General features: G+C 45.2%; 8 non-coding genes across 8 annotated transcripts; 5 read left to right on the forward strand and 3 right to left on the reverse strand.

Annotated features, from left to right (window-relative positions):
• The first annotated feature begins 799 nt into the window (after positions 1–799).
• Positions 800–872, forward strand: n-TFgaa6. The gene has a single exon. It is a non-coding gene; the product is annotated as a tRNA-Phe (tRNA).
• Positions 873–4,602: 3,730 nt separating this feature from the next.
• n-TKctt29 lies at positions 4,603–4,675 on the forward strand. Its single transcript has one exon. It is a non-coding gene; the product is annotated as a tRNA-Lys (tRNA).
• A 2,433-nt stretch (positions 4,676–7,108) lies between these two features.
• On the forward strand, positions 7,109–7,181 carry n-TFgaa2. The gene has a single exon. It is a non-coding gene; the product is annotated as a tRNA-Phe (tRNA).
• Positions 7,182–8,259: 1,078 nt separating this feature from the next.
• Positions 8,260–8,332, reverse strand: n-TKctt30. The gene has a single exon. It is a non-coding gene; the product is annotated as a tRNA-Lys (tRNA).
• A 1,317-nt stretch (positions 8,333–9,649) lies between these two features.
• n-TLtaa4 lies at positions 9,650–9,732 on the reverse strand. Its single transcript has one exon. It is a non-coding gene; the product is annotated as a tRNA-Leu (tRNA).
• Positions 9,733–10,151: 419 nt separating this feature from the next.
• n-TRtct1 lies at positions 10,152–10,237 on the reverse strand. Its single transcript is given in 2 exon segments — positions 10,152–10,187; positions 10,201–10,237. It is a non-coding gene; the product is annotated as a tRNA-Arg (tRNA).
• Positions 10,238–10,494: 257 nt separating this feature from the next.
• Positions 10,495–10,567, forward strand: n-TVtac1. The gene has a single exon. It is a non-coding gene; the product is annotated as a tRNA-Val (tRNA).
• Positions 10,568–10,829: 262 nt separating this feature from the next.
• n-TVtac2 lies at positions 10,830–10,902 on the forward strand. The gene has a single exon. It is a non-coding gene; the product is annotated as a tRNA-Val (tRNA).
• The last annotated feature ends 1,677 nt before the right edge of the window (positions 10,903–12,579 follow it).

Raw genomic sequence — 12,579 nt, forward strand, 5'->3', positions numbered from 1 at the left:
AAACTGAAGGTCACACCTTAACCTTTTAAAATTGGCTTCCCTCAAAAAAAAAAAAAAAAAAAAATTGGACTGCAGAGATGACTCCTCGGTTAAGAGCACTGACTGCTCTTCCAGAGGTCCTGAGTTCAATTCCCAGCAACCACATGGTGGCTCACAACCATCTGTAATGGGATCCAATGCCCTCTTCTGGTATGTATGAAGACAGTGACAGTGTAGTCACATTAAAAAAAAAAAATCTTTAAAAAAAATTAGTATGTGTGTATCTAATCATTACAACAGTGTTTTACAACATGAAATCTGTGTGTGTGTGTGATGTGTATGTGTATGATGTATGATGTGTGTGTGTGTGTGTGTGTGTGTGTGTGTGTGTGTAACTAGCTTCTGTTGTACCTATACAGTCAATTCTGTGCATGAATTAATAAGCATGCAATTGTAATTACAGTCTCAAAATTGAATTCCAAGCTCAAAAATTCATGATTTGGACTGTGGCTATAGCTCAGTATCCGAGCACCGCCTAGGCTGTAGGCAATATTCATTACTTTAAAATGTTTTTTGAGTTTAAGAAAAAAAATTGAGTATTTTTTTTAACGGAGAGAAGCAAATTGTAGGACAGTTAAAAGATGTCACTTGAGAAGCAATGGATCTCAGGTTGTAAATAGGGTCCTAAAGAAAGAGAAATAAAGTAGTAAAAAAACTTCGTTACTTTTGTATATTCTTGGCCAAATTTAGCTGACTTAGTACCGCTAAAATGTATTTCCTCATTATAATTACCAGATTTAAAAAAACCTTTTCAAGCACAGCCGAAATAGCTCAGTTGGGAGAGCGTTAGACTGAAGATCTAAAGGTCCCTGGTTCGATCCCGGGTTTCGGCAGTGATTTTATACGGCAACACAACCACGTGTATCTAATTGAATTTCCTTGTTAACTCCACTTGTAATACTCCCTTATGTAGACATCTGTGTCCTTACCCTTTGAGGTCAGCGTGTGTCGCCTGGTTTACTCTGAACAGAGCCTGCCAGCTGATTTGGGGCTCCAGCTCAGGCTTCTCAGGTTGTGTTCAGAAGCTCAGGTCACAGTCTGGACCCTTTTTGCACAGAGGCTTGTCCATCTGAGCTAACAATAAGTAGGACCCGGATGGAGTACAGAAAACGAAGGAGTCCTTTTCTGGTTTAGGTCTACTCTAGCGCTATCACTCCAAATGAAGCACTCCCGATTAAATGTGAATTTCAGAGAAATGACCCTTTAGAATAAGCAGTGTCCCAAATTTTGCGAGGAACATATAAAGCAAGTATCGTTGTTTCCGTGAAATTCGGTTGTAACTGGGTGCCCTGTATTTTCATTTGCCACATTGAAAACCACCATTACACAGCCTCCTGTCCCAGTTCAATGTTCATTCACTTTGTGTCCCAGCAAAGATACCCAGACACCAAGCACTCGAGATAAACTGACTTAAGCTGACCACCTAAGCTCTACCGGACTGTGGTAGGAAACGAGAGATTCTGAAGGCTTTGGATTGGATTCTAATACAAAACAACAGACAAACCCAAAACGTGCTACGGTGATGCGTCAAGCAATGAAGCAACGCTCAGTGGAGTAAGCAGAGCCTCCCGTGTATTCGGGTACCAGGCTGAAGCACGGGCTGAGAAGAATCAGATCCAGCAAACCCCGAAGCTTCCGGTAAACCGACTCTTACACTTCCCAACCTGTTAGTCTGCCAAGAGGCTAGACGATAAGGTGCCTTATTCACCACATCATTAGGTTCTTGGATGGAAAGATGAGTCTCAGTCAGAGACTCTTGAAACTCAAATAAGTGATGGCTAGAAAAAAATCAAAATGGCCATCCAATAAACTGGACAGTTCAAACTTTGGATGATGGACGTCACATGAGTCAGGAGTAGTTTTATGCGTCAAGTTGGCTGTGTGATAGTGACTGGTTAAACACCAGTCTAGATGTTATTGTGGTGTGTGTGTGTGTGTGTGTGTGTGTGTGTGTGTGTGTGTGTGTGGTGTGCTTTTAAAAGAGATAACAGGGTCAGCAAAATGGCTGAGTGGGTAAGGTGCTTTCTGCCAAGCCTGATCCGGCCTTATTTCCCAGGTTTCACTTGGTGGAAGGAGAAAACTGTACCCTGACCCTCACATAGGCACTGTGGTATGTGTGCACACCCCCCCATCCATGCATAAATAAATGTAACTTTAAAAAAGTAAAAACTAGAAATGATATTCAATTCAGCCCACTTCAAGCAAGGCCAATTAGTCTCCGGATGTGGTTTGCTCCATGCGCTCATTTGAAGCCCTTAAGAGCAAAAATGAATTTCTAATGAGAAAGGAATTCTAAGACCTCAGGTTCAGGAATACCTGCCTGGATCTTTGGCTGACTGCCCTCCTCCTGTGCTTGGAATTGAGACTGCTTCATTACATCCAAGAATTTGTAGCTATTTAGACTGCCAGTCTGCCCTACAGAACTTTCCTTTTTTTTTTTTTTTTTTTTTTTTAAATTTTTGAGGATATCCTGTATGCATACAATGAAATATGATCATACCTATCCTCCATTTCCCTTTCCAACTCTATATCCCTCCAACCCATTCCCACCCAAGTTTTCACATCCCTCCCTCCCTCCTTCCCTCCCTCCCTCCCTCCTTCCCTCCCTCCCTCCCTCCCTCCCTCCCTCCCTCCCAGTAAGTCCAGTGGGTTGTGTGCATGAGTGTGAGGGCTCATGCACTAGAGCATGGGAAACCTCCCAGTGACCACATCTTCAGTGAAGTTTGATTTCCCCTCCTCCAGCAAGAACCCACTGCTGATTATTTCAGTGTGGTGTAGGGCCTGGAGATCACCGATCTGTCTGGCATGGGATTTTAGGCTGTCTTGATTTCGAGCAGGCCTTGTGTGGGTAATCACTGCTGCAGTGAGCTCATGAACTCAATAGCCAGGCTATGTTCAAGAGATAGCATTCTGAATGTAAAACACCCACAACTGTTTGAACTAAATTCTTAAAATATATCTCTGCTTCCAATTCTATTTTCATCTCTGTCTCTGTGTCCAATCAGTTCTGGGGATCTGGAGCAACGTGACAGTTTGCTTCAGCATCTCTTGCACACAGGTAAGGGGAAGGTTGGGATCTTTTAATAAAATGGGCATCGTTCATGCCTAAGGAATGTTGCACCTTTGCCCTGGCCATGTTTCAGTTCAAGGTGGAGGGAGGAAACCGGTGAGAAGCAGTGTGACCCAAGCACAAAGGGCATAGAAGACAAATGAATGACCTCACTCAACTTAGAAGGCATAGTTTAGATGCCTTTATCCACCCACTCTGCAGGATGAAGCTTTGCCAGCTGTCACAGGGAGCACCCCAGAGAAGATGGCACTTCATCTACAGTCTCCAGTGTGTAATAGGGAGGAGACCACGTCACACCCATACTGCTTTGGCATAAAGGTTATTTTGAGTCAGGAAATTCAGCAACCAATGCAAAGCAGGACATACACGCACAAAGGTTTCTCTCCGCCCCTCTCTGTCTCGAAGGACAAAGGTTGGACAACTAAAGATAAACTCTTATTGGCTTGCAGATTGGACCAGAGGAATCTACCCAACAGACTTCCTTAGCTATCTTTATCTACCATTAATTTCCTATATATCTACGTTTCCACGATGCGTTCTTCTGGAGACACGAGCTCCTTTCCCTTTTTCTTGTCACTCATCCTAAAATATTTTATTATTATTAATTATTATTATTACTTGTTGAAGGTGCTATATATACTAGAACTTAGGGCCGTTTCTTGAAGAATCACCCACTCTCTGGGTATCTCTTCCGTGTCTCTGTGAAATTCACGTGTTAATACACTTGTTTTCTCTTGCTTTTTCCTTTTGTTAAAAGAACGTCATCTGAGAAAGCAGCAAAACAGGGATTATTTTTCCTCTTTCCCACGTGTTTGGGAATAAGGAACAGAACGGGAGGTGACATTCTATTTGGTAAGAGAAGAGCAAAGGCCCAGAGGACTGAATGACTGTAGCAAGATATGCTATGAAAATAAAATGCTGTGTTATCAGAGGAGCGAGTAGGTACAGAGAGCCCTTGGCGTAGAAGCTGCGCGTGCGCAAGGTCGGGCTCCTGACCGTGGCAAGTGGGGGCGGGGGTTGGTTAGGCTCGGACTTCTGGTATGATAGGTGGGCTCCTCTTAGATGTTGTGCTGCGTACTTGTATTTGTTTGAGCTGGGCACCCGGGATGGGTAGGAGGAATCGAAAATTGTGTGTTGAAAGAAAGGGCGTCCTGATGGCATAACCCCTGGTTTCAGTTTGAGTTTAGGGAAAGAAACGTGTAGTGTGGCAACTGTTAGCAAGAGGCTTCTGCTCATTTCATACACTTGCAGAACTCAGGGTTTACAGTGAAGGGAACAAACTTCTAAGTGAGCGGCATATTTAAGAAGTCTGTATCCAGACGATAGGCAAACGCACCACTCCATAAATCCATTTTGTTTTCTTCCCGCTTTCACGCGATCTCTACCTAGAAATTATATGAGACACGAAGGAGGGGCCTAGTAATCCTTTACATTACTAGCACAGAAAAAGTGATAGGAGTCTTCACATACAGAGCTGAGCCAAGCAGCCATGAGCCCGGATAGCTCAGTCGGTAGAGCATCAGACTTTTAATCTGAGGGTCCAGGGTTCAAGTCCCTGTTCGGGCGCTGCTATTTTTCTTTTAAAAAAGTAATTAGGACAATTAGATTTAGGGTGCCAGACATGTCTGGCTAAAGAAAGAAATGTTAAAATTCTGGCGAGCACACCACAAGCTCGACGCATTCTTGGGAAAGAGCTCGAAAGTTCGAGATACACGCCAGCAACCGCTTTGCCTCGGTCACGCGCGCGCGGCTGCCTCTCGGTTTCCCTATATTTGTCCTACCCCGTCCTCAGGGAAAAAAAAATGCTTCTCTGGGAACTGAAACCCCACGTAGAGCAGCTTGCCTCTTCACACCAGGTCCAACTTCTCCTGTTATGAAAAGTGCTCCTGATTACTGGGAGATGGTGAAGCCGAGGTAGAGATGTCTGTTAGTGGGAAAAGGGGGCACTTAAGGGCTGGTACAAATCTAAGAGTCAGGGCACGTCCACGTCAAATTCATACAGTCTCATCCATTTTCCTGCAGGATTTTTAAGAACTTGGCTTGTAAGCACAATAAGTTTGCAAGCCCTGAGGTGAAATAGTTTTCCCTGGGAGGAGAAGACACCGCTTGTTTAATGCAGATTGAGTCTTCCTTGATTCAGGTGGGCTGTGAATGAAGCCGACCTCCTCAATGCGAACAGAATGAGACAGGCGCCCTCTAAGGACAGCAGAGATGGAGGTGGAACTCGAGAGTGAGGCCGGGTCTTCACCTGGCTCACAAGGACGCTTCACGCAGGGTCCACACCGATCCCGCAATGACCGCCTCGTCCTCACTGACAGCCTCCTCAGAAGTAAAGGAACAGTTATCTTGCCTTCCTGTGATAACTAAACGAGCTTAGTAGAATCCACAGGAAAGCTGGTGTTATGTGATAATTACTAAGAGCTTTTACTCTAGTGATGAAATGCAGTTCAATCCAATCCAAATAAAACAAAAACATATACCGAAACGGATGTTTCAAAGAAGCATGGACACTCAAAATCACAGGCCTATGGCCCCAAGACTTGGTTGGTTGGTATTTGCTAAAGGAATGGCTCTCTGGTCACTCATCCAAGGAAGAGGGGACAGCAGGGTGAGATTGGGCTCTCTGAAAGTCACCATGATCGGATTCTGGGGGAAGAGACATTCATTGACTTCAGTTCTGTAGCCACCAAGGCACCCACTAAGTTGTAAGAGTTCTATGTCCCTGGTCACACAGACCAGGTCTCAAAACCGGCAACCAAACCGAAACACAAAACAACAAACTCAGAATACATGAATGTGGGAGAGAGATTAACTGGTGGGCTGGGAGGGAGACCTGAGAGGCTAAGGGGGTTACAACAATCAGAATGCAGTTCATATATATGTGAAACCCAAAGTACATATCCAACTAGAGTTGTACAAAGTCATTATCATCGCTCCTCACTCTCATCCTTTTCAGGACAGGCTGATGCAGAGCACTGACTGCTTCCCTTTTACTTTCCTGCTGCCTCCTTTCAGCTATAGTTTGCATGCGCCCTTCGCTCGAAGTTGACAAATTAAACACTGAAGTTTATCGCGACCCTGACCTTTTAGGCCTCGGGCAAATTTGGGTGATTGAGAGCAAATTGGTTACTGCGTTTAAGAATTATGATCACCCCCAAGACCTGACACTGTTACGGAGGCTATGGAGCACTCACAAAACGGGACCTAGCATGAAAGCCTTGCGAAAGACCCAACAAGCAGCTGAAAGAATCAGATGCAAATATTTGCACCCAACCAATGGACAGAAGCTGCTGCCCCCCTGTGGTTGAATCAGGAGAAAGATGGACGAAGCTGAGGAGGAGGGCGACCCGGTAGGAGGACCAGCAGTTTCAATAAACCTGGACCCCTGAGATCTCTCAGATACTGGACCACCAACCAGGCAGCATATACCAGCTGATATGAGGCCTCCACCACATATACAGTAGAGGACTGCTGGGTCTGGGCTTAGTCAGAGAAGATGCACCTAACCCTCAGGAGACTGGAGGCCCCAGGGAGTTTAGAGGTCTGGTGGGGTGGAGGTGGGGGTGGCGGGGGTGGGGGTGAGGACATCCTCATGGAGACAGGGGAGCGGGGAGGAGGTATGGGAAGTGGGCCGGGAAAAGAATAAAATCTGGAGTTTAAAATTAAAAAAAGAAAAAAAAAAAGAAAAAGAATTATGAGCAAGTCGACCTTCCAGCACACGTTGAGGGATGAATGGGACCGTGAGACCAAGCTATACACACTAGGTACTCTTTGGGACCCTGGATAAGGGTAGAGAAAGGGTAGAAACTAAACGAAGGTAACCCAGGACACACCTTGACCTGACAGGAATTAATTTTGTTACTGTTCTTAAAATTGCAGAACTAAAAATAGTACACCTTTAAAAATAAAATTAAAAATTCAAAAATTGGAGGTGAAGTGACCTGAATTTTTTTTAACTTTAAATTTGCTTTAGAGTGGGGACGGGGGCTTATTATCTGTGCTGAAATAGCTCAGTTGGGAGAGCGTTAGACTGAAGATCTAAAGGTCCCTGGTTCGATCCCGGGTTTCAGCAAAGTTTTATTTTGTTATTTCTGTCTTTTGTTATTTCCTTCCCAGTACAATAGCCATCCTTGTGAAGACACAAAGATTCTCTTTGGAAAGAGAGGCAAAGAAACATAGGATCCTAGCTGGGATACATGGCTCAAAATCTTACACGGTGGAAGCTGACACGTCGACAGAGTATTATGGCAAACCAAAAACCGATTGCATCAAAGTTCACCCCAGGGAACCAATGAACTTATTAGGGTTATTTAGAGATCTTGGATGAGGGTTATGGGCAGGAGCATGGGTGACCCCCAAAGCAGTCGCATTGCTTGGAACCCAGCCTGGCTCCTCAATGGCCCTGTAATGTGGAGCCCGTTCCACTAATCTCTTCCAGCTGTATGCTCTATCTTCTTTCTGAAGTCATTCGCAGAGTTGTATATAACCGATGGGGTGGGGTGATTGGAAATTCAAAGATCCCTGCCTCCTTTTCTAGGAGAACAACAGTCAGCAAGTTCAGCTGTGATGAGATATAGTTGAACTCACGAAGATGGTGGCAACTTGGCTCGGGAGATATGCCCATACAACACATGCCTGCTGCACCAGCTGACCTCTTGGGTCTGTTCCCCCAATCGCCACCTTATGTTGTCCCTTTGCTAAGCTTTCAAGTTTCAATGACAGGTTTGAAGCTAGTCCTGGAAGTATTTGCCTACACAGCCAAGTCTCTTGCTAAGTCGGGGCCCATCAGAGAGCACAGGAAATCTGGCTAAGAACGTAGTCCTAAGTGGAGACTATACATTCTGTGTCTTCATTTGAAATACAGATTTAGTAGCCTAGTTCCCAAGCTTCGCCTTTAATAAGAGGCATCAGGAGACATTCTTCGAGACTACTGATGTACAGTGTTTTCTGGTTGTATACCTACAGATGTTTTGAATACAAAAATCTCACACAATGTCATGTAACAACCACTTTCCAAGCAAAACCCAGCCGCATGACGTCTGTACTCATTCTTATAAATTGCCCCCTTCAAATAAGGGTAGGTTGGGTCTATATTGAAGGTCTTTCACTTATTTAGTCATACCGGAAATACAGGAGCCTAAAACAACTTCCGCCCGAACAGGGACTTGAACCCTGGACCCTCAGATTAAAAGTCTGATGCTCTACCGACTGAGCTATCCGGGCTCTTAGCGAGTCCTTTCTTCAAAGTCTATCCACAGTTAAAATTAGGCCTAGAGTCCTAATTCTTTCCAAGTAGTTGAAAACCTTTAGTCTTTACTACTAAAAAAAAAAAAAAAAAAAAAAAAATCACGATAAGCAGTTATGGTGAAATCAAGTATATCTTTCTCCTCTCTCATCATATGTAGCCTATAAAGATTACAGTTACTGGAGGTTTCTATTTTGTGCATTTCACGAGAGGAACGCCCCATATTTTGTACCCTATGGTCAGGCCTCCTGAGCTGTTGGAGACATTTTTTTTTTTTTTTTTTTTTTTCTGATTCCGGGTTTTTTGTTTGTTTGGCACGCTAGAGCGCCTTGTGGGTGTATAGCTTGAACTGAGGTTTGCATTCGACATTTCTTGAGCGTACACTGAGTTCAGGATCTCGGCAAGCTTGTGAGGCTTGGTCCTGTGTAGGGTCGAACCGACCGCCTTCCCTAGCCCCCAGTCGCGCTCTGAGGGACGATCGCAGGTATTAGATAACCGCAAACGAGTTAGGCACTTCTTACAAAGAACTTATGGGACCCTAAACATCTGCTGTCGAGTTCAATTGAGAATGCTAACACCGTGACTCCTGGAGAGGGGCTGCCTGGCCAGGCGGTCAGTTTCAGAGGAATCAGGAGCCTCATGCGTGTTGCCCTTCGAACCTCTGGACTGACCGCCACGCCCAGTGGGAGAGAGTGTGATTCACAAAGGATGTGGAGTCCGCGCAGGGTGAAGCAGAGCGGGCAGATCCGTGCCGGCTGTCCCCAGCGCAGACCAGAGTGTCAGGCTCCAGGGCAACGAGGCCACTCTTGCTACCTGTAGAGACGCAACCCGAGCTGCATTCCGTTTAGCCGCTCCCCATCCTACTTTCGAATGCCCCGTGGTTTGCCCAAGTCTGGATTGATCCTAACAGATGGCCCGCAGAGATGTTTGGTTAGCCGCTGAAGGGTTGGGGGGGATATTCAGTCTGCCCTGTCTTTGTGCTCACCGCAGCCTATCTAAAACACCTTCAGATGATTGAGCGTCCTGTTTATTTTTCTGCAGTTTCTCTCTTCTGTCACACCTTACAGTTAAAGACCCTGTTTTTTATTTTTTCCTTTTAAAATATTTTCCTTATACATTTTAATTTTTAAACTCGCCGCACGCCAGTTTTCTAGCTTTCAGAAAGACACTCGGCATGTGGCTGGGTCTGGAACGTAAAGCTGTTGTGTCGTGTTTTTCTCTACCTCGTGTCCTCGGCTCTTTGTTTGGGTCCTAACGTCATAGGTGCTAGGAGAATATAAAAGGAAAAACACATTTACCAGAAGTGGGGTTCGAACCCACGCGGATATAAATCCATTGGATCTTAAGTCCAACGCCTTAACCACTCGGCCATTCTGGTACCTGAAAGAGCTAGATTTTATTTACCAGCAACTGGAGCAATACTGCAAGATTTAAAAGTTTTCAAAGAACCGTAAAATAATATTTTTTACTCATATAAAACAAAACAATGAAAAACAAAGTCACAGGGGAGGGAGGTTCGTAACCCTGATTATACCTCGCTCATTACTTCATTTCCGCATACAATAGCAATGTGATTGACGCTGGAAAGTGACTGAGAAAGCTCGCTGGTGGTAGTACCAAGATTACTGATTCTTCTATGGTGACGGACACTTGAAACGACGGCGATAACTTTCCTTTTTTATTTTAATGGGCATGTCAGGCAGGATGTTTTAATACTCATGGACTTCGGTACACTTTTCCTTCTTCCTAACTCCGGTCTTTTGTTCTTGCGTTATAACTCTCTTATTAAAATAAAAGCGACTCTGGTGGGACTCGAACCCACAACCTTTGAATGCCTCCATTTGTCTAGAAGTCCAATGCGCTATCCATTGCGCCACAGAGCCAGGTGTGTTTCTGTCTCCGTACTGTCTACATCAGAGCAGGAGCGTCGACTCGGGGGGACGAGCTCTCTCTTCCTCCATTAACCGTGGAGTGTGCAGCCGGAAGCGAGCAGCCGGGAGCGAGCGGAGCGGCGCCACTAGAAACCCCAGGTCCTGTTGGAAGTTCTCTGCGCAAGGTACAAAAACATCTTGATTCCAAGTCCCAGCGTCACCACAGTTCTACATGTAGTTAGTTGATATGGCATGCGACTCCTCCGCCCGGTTCCATAGTGTAGCGGTTATCACGTCTGCTTTACACGCAGAAGGTCCTGGGTTCGAGCCCCAGTGGAACCACGTGGTGTGCTAGTTAATTTTTTTCAGGTAGTTATTGCTGTAGCCTGTCTAGGTTATCTAATTTTGTTTCTGACGCATCTAAACGGTACTTTGAAGTCTCCTTTTGAAAGCACCCGTTTGTTTTCGGCGTTTAGAAAAATCTGTGTTTATTTTGAAATACTTCTTTAAGGGCAGATTACAAACTTTTCGTTGTTACCAGACTAGTTTTTAATCAAAGTTTTCTATTTTCATTATCCAATCTGAGAAGACCATTGTGGCACGTGGTTCCATAGTGTAGCGGTTATCACGTCTGCTTTACACGCAGAAGGTCCTGGGTTCGAGCCCCAGTGGAACCAGTGTAACTTTTCTTTCGTTATTAAAGCTATTTCAGTGTAATTCCCCCCCCCCCCTCCCCTCCCCGGAGAATTTGGATTTTGTGCGCGAGCTATTGCCGGTCCGCTGCCGGTGTGACTGCCCCCTTGTGGCCTCTTCTGGGATGTGCCGGTGAGGGGATTGTGTCTCCTGGTGCCTGCGTGGCTTTCAAATAGTAGGTCTTGGGTGTCTGATTCGCCTTGGGCCACTTTTAAAAGTTGCTTCCATTGCCTGATGAAGCACGCCTACAATCTCTGCTTTAAAATAATTAAAAAGTTGCTACTATCAGTGCTGATTAATTACAAGCCTCATATTGATCTTATTGATATACAAGTACATATTGAGAAATTATTGTCAGGCGCAAGGGAAGAGATTAAAAATCCTCCCTTTCATTTTTAATAGTCAGAAGTTTCTTTTGTGACTCCTAGAAGTATCTCATTATTGTTCTTCACAAGTGCGTCCCCTTACGGTGCACTTAGTAGCAGAAATTTCACATGGACCGAAGATTTAAACATTAGAAGTGTTTTGTTACGTGGTCATCAGGAACAAACAGCACAATTTTTAGAGCGTAATTTCAAAATAAGAACAGATTTTTCCAAGCAGAAAATTTAAAAGCCGGTAAATGATAACTAAAAGGATGGCGAATTTAACGGCGTAAAAACTTTCAATTTCTGTATTGGCACTGAATATCAGAAGACAAATAACAAAGTTGGGAAACGTGTTTGCAAAGCCTGTTCTCCCTGGGGTGGGGAGGGTCTCCGTGGTGGGATTGGGGTGGGGAGGGTCTCCGTGGCGGGGCTGGGGTGGGGAGGGTCTCCGTGGCGGGGCTGGGGTGGGGAGGGTCTCCGTGGCGGGGCTGGGGTGGGGAGGGTCTCCGTGGCGGGGCTGGGGTGGGGAGGGTCTCCGTGCTGGGATTGGGGTGGGGAGGGTCTTAGTGCAGTTCACGCAGGCAATCGCCTACTTTGGTAAAACTGCAGCGTTCGTGAGTGAGTGCGCAGTGACTGTCACGTGCAGAAGCCTACATCATGTGTTCTTCCTGCTTCCTCTTCAGAGAAGGTCCCTGAACCCTTGGGGTGGGTGGACAGATGAATCACAACCAGCCACGTATCTCAGCACTTGGCTGGTCAGCTTCTCTGAGTGTATGGCCGGGGCAGAGTTCCTAGCTAGAGTCTGGGTGTGACCCTTGAGGGAGTTACCTATGTGTCCTGTCCCTGTTTTCCTCTCTGCAAACGTGGGGGATAACCTCTTGTATGATTCTCAGGAGGGTTTGGTGAACTGACTCTCCACCGAGTCAGCAGACTTAACATCTTTGCTAATACTCTGGCAGGCACACTTGACACAGTTTGAGGACTATTTTGGTCTGTTTTCCCTTGTAGACATTTTTTTGGAAACTGCTAACTGCCAAATATGTCAGATATAGGTGCGGTGGGCTCATTTCTTTGGATTCTCTTTCTTCTTTATACTTACACTTTTTCTTTCCTTTTCATGAAATCTCTCTCTCTCTCTCTCTCTCTCTCTCTCTCTCTCTCTCTCTCTCTCTCTCACACACACACACACACACACACACAGATTTACGCATATATATATATATATAAATACAACACTGAGTATGTTTGCTGTTGTTTGTATACCATTTTGGGAGTGACTGCTTTGTCACTGGA

The sequence above is a fragment of the Mus musculus genome, chromosome 19 (genome assembly GCF_000001635.26).
Source record: "Mus musculus strain C57BL/6J chromosome 19, GRCm38.p6 C57BL/6J".
NCBI lineage: Eukaryota > Metazoa > Chordata > Mammalia > Rodentia > Muridae > Mus > Mus musculus.